This window comes from Pelobates fuscus, chromosome 1 (assembly GCF_036172605.1).
Source record: "Pelobates fuscus isolate aPelFus1 chromosome 1, aPelFus1.pri, whole genome shotgun sequence".
NCBI classification, from domain to species: Eukaryota; Metazoa; Chordata; class Amphibia; order Anura; family Pelobatidae; genus Pelobates; species Pelobates fuscus.
In genome coordinates this window covers 423,421,357-423,436,962 of record NC_086317.1, presented here as the reverse complement: position 1 = coordinate 423,436,962, position 15,606 = coordinate 423,421,357, and the positions used below count along the sequence as shown (strand labels likewise).

The window sequence follows — 15,606 nt, the reverse complement described above, 5'->3', positions numbered from 1 at the left end:
GCCTCTGCCCCTGAACTGCCTCCTTAACAGTCTCAGCCAATCCCATGGGGAAGCATTGATTGGCTCACAGAATCACTTCTAATGATGTCTGCTGTAAGCAGGCATAGCAGGGGCAGAGGCAGCAGCCGCAGACTTATATACAAGGGGGGAGGTAGTGCTAGATAATGGTTTTAACACTGTAGGGACAGGAATACATTTTTGTGTTCCTGGTCCTATAGTGTTCTTTTAATTAGCCGTCATAATATGAATTCTTGGTGTAATTGTACTTAACATAAGGCATTATGCTAAAATAATGAAATTATGTTTAGTCAGACAGACTGACAGATAGATAGATTAGGCATAATCATATTCTTTATGTAATTGTACTAACCGTAAGGCATTATGCTCAAAGAAAGTTTATTATTATGGTATTTATAGGATGTACCATTCACAAAATACCCATCAGTTTCCTTAGAAAAACTCAAAAGTTGGCCTTGTCATGAATGTTTATATGTATTTCTGGAAAAACTTAAAAAAAGTTTCACATGACACAACCTTTTAACCTGTCTTTAGAGGATTTAAGAATAAATGTAAGTTGTGAAAAACTGATTATATTTACCAAATGTGAAAGTTGTATATTTTCCTGAAAAGCAGTCTATACTCGAATCTCCTGTTCTATACCATATTTATGTTATTACCATTCATTCGGGATATATCACATGCTATGCTGCTGTTTGAAAAATAACTTGGGTTATGGAAGTTTAGAAGAATGTATATGGGTTTTTAGATGTTTTCATTGCCAATGGTTATGTATATTTAAATATATATGACTTATAGTATCCTGCTCCCGTGATCTGTCAGAGGCAGTGACTTTGTTACTCGAAAGAGCCACTGCTAATTCAAATAAAATCTAATAAAAACACTACAAAAAATACTAAAAAAAACAAAAAACAAATAAAAGACTCCTAAAACACGATGGAAAGTGATTATGTCAATCCTAACAACCTGTGGCTCTAGCCTCTTTAAAGAAAACTGTCCAATTAAAATGGTACTCATTATTGGACTGTGCTATATATATTTCAGTGGATATAGGTGGAGTTTACATAGTTACATAGCTGAAAAGAGACTTGCGCCCATCAAGTTCAGCATTCCTCACATTTGTTTTTGCTGTTGATCCAAAAGAAGGCAAAAAAAAACCCAGTCTAAAGCACTTCCAATTTTGCAACAAACTAGGAAAAAATTATTTCTTGACCCCAAAATAGCAGTCAGATGTCTCCTTGGATCAAGTAGTTATAGTTTAGTAAAAGTTTAAGCTCAAGTATACGGTCAACAAAATATATTACCCCAGAAGTATGTTCTTCTTGTCAAGCTTACTGTATTACACGAGTATATTAATTGCTGTCCTCCTGTGGGCACTGGTATAAAGACTTGAATCTTGGCAATGCCTCCTAATCTACAAGTTATCAGTTATCTGATTCTGCTTTTTAGGCATTTTACCAGTATCTGATTTTACAATTATCTGAAAACACTAAACTTTCTACTTTACAGCTGAAATAAAACCATCTGTTGGTAGATGGTCATTCAGCAGGAGAGACAGCAGTCTGTTTACATCGGTTGTGGCACCACTGCATTGTTTAGAGTGGACTGACCTACTTTAAAATGTGAAATGACTTCTGCTCAGCCTGGTATAGATTGCAAGCTACTGCAGAACCATTTCAAGTACTGACTGTTATGTTCTCTATCTGCTGAAAACAAATACTTTTATGTAAACATTTGTCAGTGTTTTCTTGTGTATTACTTTTCTAGCAGCAAACCCAATGTATTTGCTGCAATGTTCCCAAGTCTTCTAAATTTAGAGTTTTCTGGTCACTGGGAATATATGCCTATATAACGCTACATCTGACTGTTGGTGTTTTTTCTCCTGTGTTTTGTTGTTAAATCACTTTGTTTATGCATTCTTAGTCACACCTTCTCTGACTGTGACTTACACATCCTCCTACACTCTTCCTGAAAAAGAGTCTACAATTTTTAGCTTCCCTTGTTGTACAGTGTGTTTAATATAGAACGTCTTATCTCATGTTCTGTTAATGGCCTGTTGGAGCCTTCATCATACTCCTGTGTGTGATTAAAGTTCAATTGGCTGAGCAGGAGAAAATAACTTCTGAAGTAAACACACTGTGCTGTAAGATCTCATTGGAAATTAAACTGTTTTGTTTTTTTCTAAGGATTGGGCTTTAGCAAAAAAACAAATGGAAAAATAAAATGTCCAGTTCTGCATAAACATAAACAAACATTAACTCCTAATGGCAGAGAACTGAGCAGTGAGACTGCATGGGCATGATCTATACATCAAAACTGCTTCATTAAGCTAAAGTTGTTTTGGTGCTCAGAGTGTACCCATAAGAATACTCAACTTGATGCTCATTGGCCAGTGCAAGTTGCAATTAGTGCAAATCTGTATTTGTAAGCCAGGTCTGCTAAATTACCAGGCTTTAAACATATTGGTAGCAATGTGTCGTAAACTGACCTCTGAAATATTTGGAAAGTGCTGTTACTCAGATGCAGACCCATGCACGCCATGCTTCCACATCACTAAACTATTTCAAGGGACAAATCTGGCAGTTAAATTATTAATATCCCTGACGAGCATGACACTACAAAATATTAAATACACAAAAACTATTTTTTTAATTAGAGCTTCCTTTTATCCTGCTTTGGAAACAGAAGACTTTGATTAATAGTAAGTCTTGAAACAAGGAAACACAGTGCCCCAGATGGGAAAGCTCCACAATGCTATAAGTAGTGACTATGTACCCTGTCAAAGTCAATAGTGACTCGAGTCATCTGCACATGTTAAATTAAGATAAAAAGTCTTTATCAGCACTTTTCCAATGAATTTTTTATTTCCTGTAACTAATCTGATAATCGCAAATAAACTAGTTATTAAAACCAAATACATTTCTGTGCCACATATGTTCAGAAGAATGCCGTTTAGCTGTATTTTCACATAGATAAACATTACACATTTAAAAAGTAATAAAAATTCACAATAAAATGTGCGATTTTTTCAGTAACATAATAATTGCAGAAATTGCACATTTTTAATCTAATGAAGATAATCTGTAAATGTTGATCTTGAATTTCTGTTATTTATTGCTTCTTTCGAACTAAACTCTCAATGGCTTTAAATGCTAAAGGGAAAAAAATATTGATTTGTATAATTTTATATATTATTCCTAGTAATCTACTAATATTGTACAAAAATAAGATTGAATGATATTAACAAAACTCACAAGTGAAATAGGATATAAATGGAAATGTAAACAAGATAGCCGTGCGAAAAGATGCCTATTTAGATATTATTATATTTTTTCCTCTATTACAAGAAATGTTGATAACTAGAATTCTGTAGAAAATGAAAATTGCAGGAAGAAACAAACAAAATTGGGTGTGGTTCAAATATAGCGTACAGGGTGTGCATTAAACCTTATCTCATGTTTTGCAGAACCGGGTTCAACGTTGAAATTTCCAAAATCACCTCATCTACCTCTTTCAATATGTTCCACGAAGATTCTGCATCAAACCTAAACGTTGGCGACCAGTGTCCAATGCAATTGGATTAGCTGTACTTGCCCTATTCTTCGTGGATTTCCCAAGTCACAAAAAAGGTAGTTATAATAGTTTCTCAATTCTTTTATTTTTTAGGGAAGAGGGGTGGGTTGTCTTTGTGTGTATGGAACAATGTATATCATTCCTAATGTCCAGTGTTGGGATTTGTGTCAATAATAAATATTATTTGCCAGTTATGTCATTGAGAAAATAATTTAGACCAAAGTATTTTATTGACACAAACTAATATATCAGTGTGTTTACTGTAGTTTAAAGGGACACTCCAGGCACCCAGACCACTTCTGCCCATTGGAGTGGTCTGGGTGCCAACTCCCACTACTCCTAACCCTGCAACTGTAATTATTACAGTTTTTTTATAAACTGCAATAATTACCTTGCAGGGTTAACTCCACCTCTAGTGGCTGTCTACTAGACAGCCACTAGAGGGAACTTCCTGATTTCTAGCAAAGATTTTCTTTGCTAGAGCATCGCTGGACGTCCTCACGCTGTGTGAGGACCTCCAGCGTCGCTCATTTCCCCATAGGAAAGCATTGAAAATCTTTTTTAATGCTTTCCTATGGGGAGCGCTAATGCACATGCGCGGCATTGCCGCGCATGCGCATTAGGTCTCCTCAGCCGGTGGGCGGGATCAGTCTCGCCCACCGGCCGACAGAATCAGAAGGAGGAGCGGCGCGGAGGAGGAGACAGCGACGAGGGACATCGCCGCTGCCTAAAGTAAGTGACTGAAGGGGTTTGAGGGAGAGGGTACCTCCAGTGCCAGGAAAACGGATTGTTTTCCTGGCACTGGAGTTTCCCTTTAAAGGCACATTACTATCAGTGTTATTTTTTTAAATTTCATCCGGTACAACAATTATTGTCATTTTGACAAAATCATAGTCATCAGAGTAGAGTACAGAGACTGAGAAGAATTCTTGAAAGTTTATCATATGTTCTAGCGGCTTCAGAAGATATATTACGAAAATGCAAATCCCAAGGACTTGACTGGATAGGGCTAGATAGACAGAAGGTTTGACAGACACATAGCTATACCCATCAGTCAACCATGATCCAAATAACAAACTGCCACATGACTGTAAGTTAGGATGCAGCGTTATTTAATCACTTATTGACCAAAGCAACTAATTTCACCTGGCATTAGCTATACTATGGGTCAACAGATATCTCCAAAACAGAAGTTCTTTTTAAAAAAAAAATTAAGATGGAATCTTCATGCCAAAACAGCTCGTATGATGTAACATAATAACAAGACGTATATAGGAAAGTTGTTTTATTTATATATGCCTTTAGGGGGATGCAATACTAGAATATTAATAATACTAGTTATTAATTAATATTAATAACTAGAATACAATAAGAAGATAGGCCCAAGCTCTCTGCAACAGTCATATTGCTGATTAGGTCTTTGTAAAAATGTAGACGCTCCTTCCCCACTAAATCTGAGGGCCACACTAAAGAGAAGAATTTTTCTGGTTAGATGGTCGCATTAAGATTTCTATACATTACTAAATATTGCTGCATTGTGTAAGGGTAAATTATGTTTACATTTGGTTCCTGTTATTTTATTGTCATTGTGGGTCAATGCAATCACAGTATACCAACTTATACACATGTTTAAATAAACATAAAACACACAACACATTCAATCTATATGTATTTATTTGGCATAGATGTTGTACTGTATGTCCATATGAGTTAGGTGCTTTGTGTTGGTTATAGTTAGTTGTTTTATTAATATTTGTACAGGTTCTTGAGGGTTGCAGTCCAGCTGTAGGCTTTCTGTAGAAGAAAGATGACAATTTAATGACAACTCCCTGAAACCAAAAATCATTTTTTATGTGTTCAGCAGCAGTACCATAGACAATTAACTGAGGCATCATGATTGGCTGGATCACTTCCTGGCCTGGGAAGAGCTCACTGCAGAAGTTGTACAATTTAGGGTTTGCAGCAAATGTAGAAACATGAAATCAGAATATTGTTTTATATTATTTTTTATTTGTTTTTGCATATATACCTTATCTGCAATACACTTAGAATGAGTCAACGTAAGCTTGGTGAAATCCCTTTTTTATTCCTCTCAAAATGTATTTTAATTCTTGTTTGTAGAAATGGCTGGATTGTCACCGGCAAAAATGTTTTTTATTATTTTATTTTTATTTATTTATTTGTTACAGTCGCAGGGACAAGGCTGCCTGGATTTAACATATGTTTCTAACTATATTGTAGTAAAACCATTCTGTACTGATCTAAAAATAAAGAGACAACAGATGTCTACTTAACCCATTGACTGCTCAAGGATACAGTGATGTACAATCTTGCTGTGCAATGATCCAATAACAGCTTCTTACTGTTAAAGCCCATTTACAATTAAAGCCCAAATTTAAAACAGGAAGATCTGTTTGCATACTTGAATCGACAAGAGCTCAACACTCAAAACTGCATCTTTCATTAAATAGTTATGGTGCTTTTAGGTTGAAAGCACAGTATCGTGGTTCTTGGTCATACCATTTTGCAGCGGTTTGACTAAAAGTGAGGGTCACAGAGACACTTCCCATTCTCACCAGAATTGCTAATGTGGCCACGGAACCTTTGCATTAGCATATATTAATATAATTTATTGGTTAAGCAGTTCTAAAAAGTTGGAGCTGTATGTATCTGGGCTGCAGGTGCCTTGGGCACCATGAATTTAGGTAAAACAACTCCAAAATTGTTCTCATTAATTTATGGAAATATTGAAAGGGTTACTCCAACCTACATGACCACGTTTGTATGTAGATGTGGTCATGGAAGAAGCAATCTGTATGTGCAGCATTTTATCTTGTTACACCCCCAGCAAACGTGACGTAGGCAGCCCGTTGCATGATGTTAATTGTGCAAAAATTACGTCTGCAGTCCCTCCCCAACTCCATGGATTTACAGTTATTTTTTGTTTTTAAATATCTTTCTCCCTCCCTTTTCCTCATCACACTCCCTCCCCTCCCTGGCTCAGAGCATGCGCATGCGCTCTAAGCCTTGAGATCAGTTATCAAATCAAATGCTTCTCTATGAGAAGCATTTGATTGGTCCACAGAGAATGAAAGGGTGATGTCAGACAGGGCGTGGAAGAACCATTCCTGGTGCTGGATTGAAAGTAAGTTTATTCTTTATAAATGCTAAATCTTTAATATACATTTATAAGAAAATTAAGCATGATATCACATTATTATATATATAATTTCACTGTTTTATTTCTTATTGAAGTGATGTTTCCCTTTAAACATTTAGCACACCTTTATACAGAGACATCTGGATAAAGCCATTTTGTCCTACATATTTTCAAGTGTTTTATCTGTAACATTCTGCATGCTACTCTCATTAATGAATTTTCCAAATGCTGTTTTAAAACATAAGCCTCCTGTTTCAATCCACAGTGTGTTTCCATCTACAATACCCCTGCATGCTTGTTGCCATACAACAAAAAGTTAATAGTTTATCTAGTTCTTTTGAGATTTTCCATTGGTTAATTTGGCAACCAAGCAAGCAAATTTTATATGTTTTGCGAATTGCCTGATAGTAATTTTCCTAAATGTGTTTAAATGTTCACCACCCTTAGACAAATTAAACTAATTTCCCTGAACAATGCAATAGATTAAATGGATCTGCCTCTACTGCTAGATTGCTTCTAGATTATATGTACCTGGATTTATTTAAGTGGTGACTTAACTTAAAATGATTTCACTGATTAATTAATGTTGGTCAGATAATGTTGTCATGGCAAATGTGGGCTCTCATTCACAGATAAAAATATGTACCGTATTAATTAATTAATTAAATGTAAGTTACATGTTTAATATAAGGCACATTTGATAAATGATGAATGATAAATGTATCATAGAAATGTTTTGATAAATTTTGCTCTTTTCATAAAGTCTAGTTTTGTTTAGAGTTGTGAGATCCACCATGTTTTTCTAGATAAAAACATCTTCTACGATTGTTCTACAGAGATTTAATGAAAATACAAAATGTACAGCATAAAGTCAAGAATGCATACAAGAAGCTGTAAAGTATAACACAATAATAACAATAATTGTCAACCAAAATCTTGACTGTGGCTGCAGGGGAGGTTTGCTATAAATGTAACTGTCGAACCCTTTTGGAGAATGTGATTCAGAAAGGTCCCAAGGGGCAGCACTAGTAATTCTATGATCAGTATATTTGTATATCTCGTATCGTGGGTAGAATTGAGTCACAGTTAGCCTAGCTGTTAATAGAGAAATGGGAATTTGTAATGTTTGCTTAGGGTGGGAAGAGGGGAGAGAGATGTGAATGAATGAGGGAGATAGTGCATGGGGAAGATGGGAGAGAGAGGAAAAGAAACAAATCCCAGTGAAGGCAGGGTGTGAGAAAAAGGGTTTTCGGAAAGAGTGTGTCAACCCCTCTGCCATCAGAACCTTTAGAGCCCCTTACAAACCTAGGGTCTAGGCTTCCACTCACCCATGCGCAGATTCTCACATACATGCCCTGACGCATAGACACCACTCATACATACACACATATACATTACAGACAACCAGATACACACACATACCCAGATACGAACTGCCAAACAGAGATACACACATGGACACTCAATGCCAGACACCCACAGATACCAATACAAACTACCAGACAGACAAACACACTGACATGCACATGCTGACAGCCATGCACAGACAAAAATATTCACAAATGCCTGAGATACACACATATTGGTTAGCACACACACACCGACAGACACATATGCACAAAAATTGCACCCAAATTTAAGAAGTTTTAGCCTCCCTCCACTTTGCCTACCATTTGTCAGCAGTGTTGCTTTCCTGTGGTCCAAAATTGATCTGCCTCCGAGCTGTGCTTAGAGGGCTGTGCATCCTGCATGACTTCCTTTGAGCATTGGGAAGAAGTGTACGGACATCACTTCCTCCCAGTGCGGCCATACTTAAGATGAATGGAAAGAGGCTGTACTTGTAAGGATTGACACAGGTCACAAGCATCCTTGTGATTGACACAGGTTGAGAAATAAGACATTGCCTTCCATATATTCTCAATCAGTTGGATCAGATACAGGGTAAAAAAATGTCCTGGTAACAAACACATATGCATATAAGACGTGCCCTGGTATGTTATTATTATTATTATTATTATTATATATAGTGACAATTTATTCCTCTTTACTGTACAATAAATGGAATAACAACCAAGTAGTTGCCGCAAGACATAAAGGAACAGAAATGTGTGCTTCATTTAAGCATTTTTAAACCCCATCACATCAAATAGCATTATTCACTAAAGTGTGAACTGACCGGAACTACATTCAATTCAAATCAATAGGAGAGTGAATTCAAAATAAATTTCAATCAGAAGTCCAAAGTAGCTGACCTGGAAGCATAGTTGACTGTAGTGATTATGGTGCCAGGAGCTCTGTGGTGTCATCCCAGGAAAACTCTTTTCAAATGATTTGACACTTATCTGTATCCATCGGATGCTCATTGTGCTTCTGGTCAGCACAGTAATGCCAAAGTTCATAGGTATACATAGAATTGAAGAGGCTTGCAGCAAAGTTGCTTACAAGTCCCTACATAATGCTGCTCCAACCTACCTATCCTCCCTAATACACAACTATGTCCCGTCGAGGCCCCTACGCTCTGCCAAAGACCTACGTATATCCTCTCTCAGTATTTCCACCTCTAATGCTCAACTCCAAGATTTCTCCAGGGCTGCACCTCTTCTGTGGAACTCCCTTCCCTTCTCTGTAAGACTTTCACCCAGTCTCCACTCATTCAAAAAATCATTGAAAACTCACTTCTTCAAGAAAGCATATCAATTAAACTGTTAGCAGGTTTTTATCCCCCACCCTCCATGACTCATCTCCTGCAACTGTCAAAAATTACCTACTAAGTCCTCAGTGAATATTTTTCTAACAACCTACTTTGTACCCCTACTTTTACCCTTTGTGTCACTATACCCCACTCCCTCTAGAATGTAAGCTCATTGAGCAGGGCCCTCCACCGCTCTGTTCCTATACGTCCAGTTGTCTGGTTACAATTACATGTCTGTTAGTCCACCCATTGTACTGCGCTACTGAATCTGATGGCGTTATGTAAATAATAATAATAATAATAATAATAATAATTATAGCATACTAATACATACAAAGTTTGGACATTGCTCAATGGAGAACGTCTTCACTTTTATAAACAACCTGGGCCTTAGTTTTTGTAAAGTCTAAACAATAAATACATTTTTAAAAAATACAAATTCTATAAATTTACACAAATTAATTTTTTAGGTACCCTGACCTCAGTTTTATTCAATATTGCTGATTTCACAATATAACTTACCTTGTAAAACTTCCAATACTACCCCACCACTAAATTGAAATGTTAGAAAGTGTAAATGTAAGTGTGAAAGTTCTATGTTTAAGTATCCCTGTATTTTATCATCATAGAAAATGGTCTTTTAGTTCCAACTTAAAATGGTAAATAGGAAACCCATATTTAAATGAATGCTATGTTTTTTTTTTTACTATTTCTTGTAAAATAAAAGGAAATTCTTACTATACTGAGCAGCAAAGTGTTTTGTTTTGTATTGATAGTATAAGCAGCCTGCCTACCAATTACAATTTGGCAATAATATCAAGTCTCAACATGCCTCAGCAAACCTGCCAGCTTTTAATAATTCACAGTGTGATTTTCGTTTGGTCGACATTTAAAATTGCAGAATTAAAATATTGACCATAAATTCTGAATTTCTACAACATTCCTCCCAAATGTTTCAGTAGTAAACATGTAACAATTAACATGTAACAAAGTCTTTCTATAATTCTTTACTTTCAGCAGGCCTCAATACAAAACAAGTCTCAAGCAGTATACATATCATGGTTAAATAAGTACTTTTAAAAAATATAAAGAGCTTTATTTATCGATCATCGAGTCGATAATGATAGTGTGTGCGTGTATGTGCGTGTATGTGCGTGTATGTGCGTGTGTGTGCGTGTATGTGCGTGTGTGTGCGTGTGTGTGCGTGTATGTGCGTGTGTGTGCGTGTATGTGCGTGTGTGTGCGTGTATGTGCGTGCGTGTATGTGCGTGTGTGTGCGTGTGTGTGCGTGTGTGTGCGTGTGTGTGCGTGTATGTGCATGTGTGTATGTTGGCGGCAGAAGCCTTATAGACAGAGAGTAGGTTGTAGACTGTCTAAATAGAATCCAAGGAATCCACACAGCATAACAGGATAGGATTGTAAAGAGATAGTTAACTTAAAAGGAACATTCCAATCATCAAAACCACTGGTTACTGAGCCAGGTATGTCCTGGCATCCCGCATGTAAGTAGTCAAACTGTTTTCTAATGGTTTGACTTCTTACTTGGTGTTTAGTGATGCTGCTGCCTACCTCAATGAGGGCCAGAAGCTGTCTGCCTAAGTTAAAGGAACATTCCACACATCTAATACACATTAGCTTGCTGGAGAGCTCTATGTGCGAAGAATGTGATGTCTTTTTTTCATTTTACTAAAAGGGCAGATTTCAATAGAAATTGGCACTTTTATAAATTAACCTTGTTACACCCCACTGGCTGTCAATCAGACAACTAGTCCTGTTACTTCCTGGTTGTGTAGTTCAGTGAAGTTAAACTCAAGAGGCAGTAATTGCCCAGAGCATCTGCTTTGCAAAGACTTCTCATTGAACTGGGAAGTCTGTGATTGGACAGCCACAGAAAGTCTGGGCGGGAGGATGTCAGGGTACCTGCGGTCTCTACCTCCGAAAGAGGTAGAGACTTAGCTGTTCCTCCATCCAGACGGCCTGATGGCTCCCTTCCCCACGGTCTATCCGGTCATGCAAGGCCGGCCGCGAGGGAGTGACTGCCATTTACAGCATCTAGGCAGGAAGTTGTCATCAGGACACTCCTCCGGAATGACCTGTCACTCAATTGCTGCAGGACCAATCAGGACGCCTCGGAGGCGTGGTTACTGCTCTGAACAGGGTATTTAACAGAGCTTCTTTCATTAGCTCATTGCCCTGTCGTGGTTCTAGCTTGTTCTAGTCACTCAGTGCTTGTGTATTCTATTATCCCTTTTGGTTTTGACCCGGCTTGTTTACCTTACTCTGCTTATCTCTGTTACCCTTGATTCGGCTTGTCTCTCGCTTACCTGTCTTCTGTTACCCTCGACCTCGGCTTGTCTTTGACCATTCTATACTGTACTACTTACGTTAGTCCGGCCATTCTAAGGTCCGGTATACGTATCTGGCTACTGTTTGTACTCTGCGTGTTGGATCCCTGTCCCGATCCTGACAGAGGAAAAGGACAGGGGCAGGCTCCCACCAGACCCCAGTTAAGAAGTTTAACTGTTAAAAAAAATTGTTTGGCTACATACATTTGGGGGTGTTCCAAGGCACTCCTGACATCATAACCACTACAGCATATAGTACCGGTTTTGGTTCTTGGAGTGTTCATTTCATTCAAATGTAACTTTATTTACAGTCTATTTAAACTTGAATGGAATAAAATGTACATATTAAATGCTAAGCATTAAACTGTAGCATAATCAATCACATAAGAGCATATTCCATTTCAGATCAGCCAACTAACAAATATATTTTTACTGCTCCCATGAATTTTTATACATTATTGCATTATACGCTTTTTCTTATCTCATAAATACTTATACTATATATTGAAAGCAGTTTTAATCTAGGCTATAATTAATGTGGTTTAGATGTACACTGATTTCCATTTAATATATCGGCTATTTAATATTTATTATTATTGCTTTAGAACTGTGCTGATCTTTTTCTTTAGATTGAATTGTAAGCACTACATTTAGGCTTTTTACTATTCTAGTCTCAGGCTTATTTTAGTGACATTTCTTTATATATTTTCTTATTTTATAGCTAACGGTTTTTCCATTTTAGAAGTTTATATAGTGTTGGGAGAAAGTGGACTTCCGTAGACAGCTGTTAGTTACAGTTCTGTCATCAGAGCAACTTGTGCTTGAGGCGGCCATATTGGTTGGCAAGATTTGCCAACCGTTAACATCTGGGCATGAGTGATAGTTTCCCATTTATTATTGCGCGTTTTTGTCTCTGAAGTGAATTTATCAGCTGTGTAAGAACTGGGAAAGCTGCCCCAGTCAGAAATCTTCAAGCCAGCTTTCCTGGCTTTCCACGGTGTACGCAATTTTTTTTCTTTGAGGAGAATTCTATTCCCCGCAAGTTTACTTTGCAGTTTTCTGTTAACAAGTGATTTAATTATATTTGGCATCTACATTACAACTAATAAGTTTCACTCAATTATTAGTTTCACTTAAATATTATTGATTTATTATGGCAAGTAAGAGCCAGAAATAACTTACAACCCTTGACAAATAGGTCATACCACTGACTCCAATTTGGAGACTATTAAAAAGGACTAGATCCAAGTGTTGAGTGGCGACCTTATTTTCCCTGCGAAGTGGGTGATCAGTGTAAATATCCATCCATAGAATGGCTTAAATTTAATATTTTTTATTAAGCTTTCAAATGATTTAATTATTGTTTTTTTTTTTTTATAAACTTCTAAAAATGATTAAATATTTTGAAAAATGTTTTATTATGTTAATATTTTTTATATGATATCTTGTGATATCTTAATATATTGAAAAAAAATTAGAATGTTCAAAATGGATCCAAAAATATTATATTATTTGAAAAGCTTATCCAAAAATATTAAATCAAGGCCAGTATCAGATAAGGAGAAACTGGAAGCGTTTTCTCAAAATTTGAGAAGGTGATGCAAAATTGTCCATTCACTAAAAATGAAAACGTAATGATTTGTTGCATTTAAACACTTATCCAGATGCGGGGCGAAAGAGATTCACACATAGTGGGAAAGGAAAGAATGTGAGAATAGTCACAAAATAAAGGAGCCTAATACTTTCTGTCCTTTAAAAAAGCAACAATTCTTCAGAAAATGATTTTGTCATTGATAAAAGTGGTCATGAATGATACAGAGGACAGTGAATTGGATGAGTTTGAGTTTATGGGAAGGAAAGGAGGAAGCTATTTTGATTAGCCAAGGAAATCTTAAGTTCGATATGTTAAAAAAGATATCCCTCCGAAACTGATAAGTTAAAAACCCATCTCATGTAAAACGTTTCACTGTGATTTGTACTTATAGATCCAAAAATGTGAATGCAAAATTTGTGTTGTTATTATTATAATTATTTAGACATAAGAAAAGAGCTGCAACACTAAATGGTGACACTCCAAATGTGTTTCTCGCTGGCTAAGTATGATAGTCCAAAGGAGATGATTTGCCTTAAAGTTAGTTGATACTGATTTTGAGGGACCTATACCTCATAATTTTTTTATCCACATCCAAAATTCCATGTACATTGTACAATATAATTAAGACTTTTCTGTAAGATTTTTTTGTATATTCCATTGAGAAAAAAACTACTTTATTATATTTTCCAATCAGTTGTTTGATGTCAGGGTACCCACCTCTAGCCAGTGTTATTCACCTACTCAATGTGACACAGTGCATCATTCTAGGATCAATTTTGATGCAGGATGCTCCATCCATCATCACAAGGTTAGCAAAATTTGACACTTACATGACATCTGTGGCCCCAACAAACATGACACAGTGCGCCGTCCTGGCAATGAAAATAACACAAGTTGTCCTCAAACCAACCAACATAGTATTAATGAGAGAACGAGCACCGAGAACGTTGTTCCAGTGTCATGAATTATGTGGAACACTGTACGTATAATTTATTATATGCCAGGACAGTGTCTCTCGCTTTACACTTCTATGGTGCTCTGGCATTGTTCACCAGATGACACCAGACAGTAGCCCTATATTACCTCAGTCCACCAGGAGACGTGTGCCTTATCAAGATCTTTCATATCCTGAGAGTGCGTTCTGTACTGGCCTCTGATTGCTCGGATATTGACATTGACTTGCTTTTGACTATTTTGATCTCGCCAATCTTGACCTTAGCTTGCTTACCCGTATTACCACTATTCTGTACTCCTTCGACTTCAGCCTGTTCCATGATATTTCTATTTCTTTATATTATGTTAACCCCGGCCATCTCAAATGACCATACTGTCCTTTGTATTGTTCTGTATGTGCGTGTTGGGATTCTAAAACATTCTGACAGCTGAGGCCCCTAACCAAAATGTACAGTTTAATCTTATTGTCCTAGAAGCTCTGAACAGATAAAGTAAACTCAAAAGTCAATTTAGATCATTGTAATATAAATTCTCCTTTAACTCCTGTTAAGATGTTGACTGTACTCTACCTCTTGGCCCACCATTACCAGCCACTATTGAGTGAAGCTATTGAGTACTGGCAACTTCAGTATACAGTGCAGGTAAAATTAGCAATATTTATCTAAAGAATACTTGGTGGAAAAAAATATGAATATGGCCAAAGGCATAAAGAAGAGATTTATGATTTAGAATACGTGTATAGTGTGTATGTGTACTTGTGCAGAGACAGAAATAATAGGTTTTGCCAAAAGGCAGCAATTTTAAAATGTGCTTGTGGATGAATGAGTTGATGTACTGCAAATGTTTAAAGGATAACATATTAATTCTTGAAATTTCTTTAAACTGTAAGGACCTTACATGCTCTTTTATTTTAAATATGTTTGGATTATTGGCTGTAGATCAGGTTTTTGCATGCAATGTGTCCTCTGCAGTGTAACGTAAATCCAAATCTATTTTTGAAATGGTATTAGTGTGATAGTAGGGCAAATATGTTTACATGTGTATGTATGTGTATATATATATATATATGCCCAAAGAGCACCACACTCTCATTGCTTCAATTCCTGGTCAACTGGCTGCAATCCTACAAAATATTTCTTTTATAATTGTCAAGAGGAACATTCTAATAACCTATGTCAGCCTACAGTATACATTGACGTACTACATTAAAGAGGACAAGGGAGTGCAAGTTGAGGCTCACTGGGATACAAGGACAAGTGCCCCAAAATTA

General features: G+C 36.7%; 1 long non-coding RNA gene across 1 annotated transcript in view; it reads left to right on the top strand.

Moving 5' to 3' along the window:
- LOC134570828 (uncharacterized) overlaps positions 1-15,606 on the top strand; it is a 113,149-nt gene that overhangs the window by 65,429 nt on the left and 32,114 nt on the right. The window contains exon 2 of the long non-coding RNA XR_010085166.1: positions 3,485-3,647. This is a non-coding gene — a long non-coding RNA (uncharacterized LOC134570828). The remainder of the gene's footprint in view (positions 1-3,484; positions 3,648-15,606) is intronic.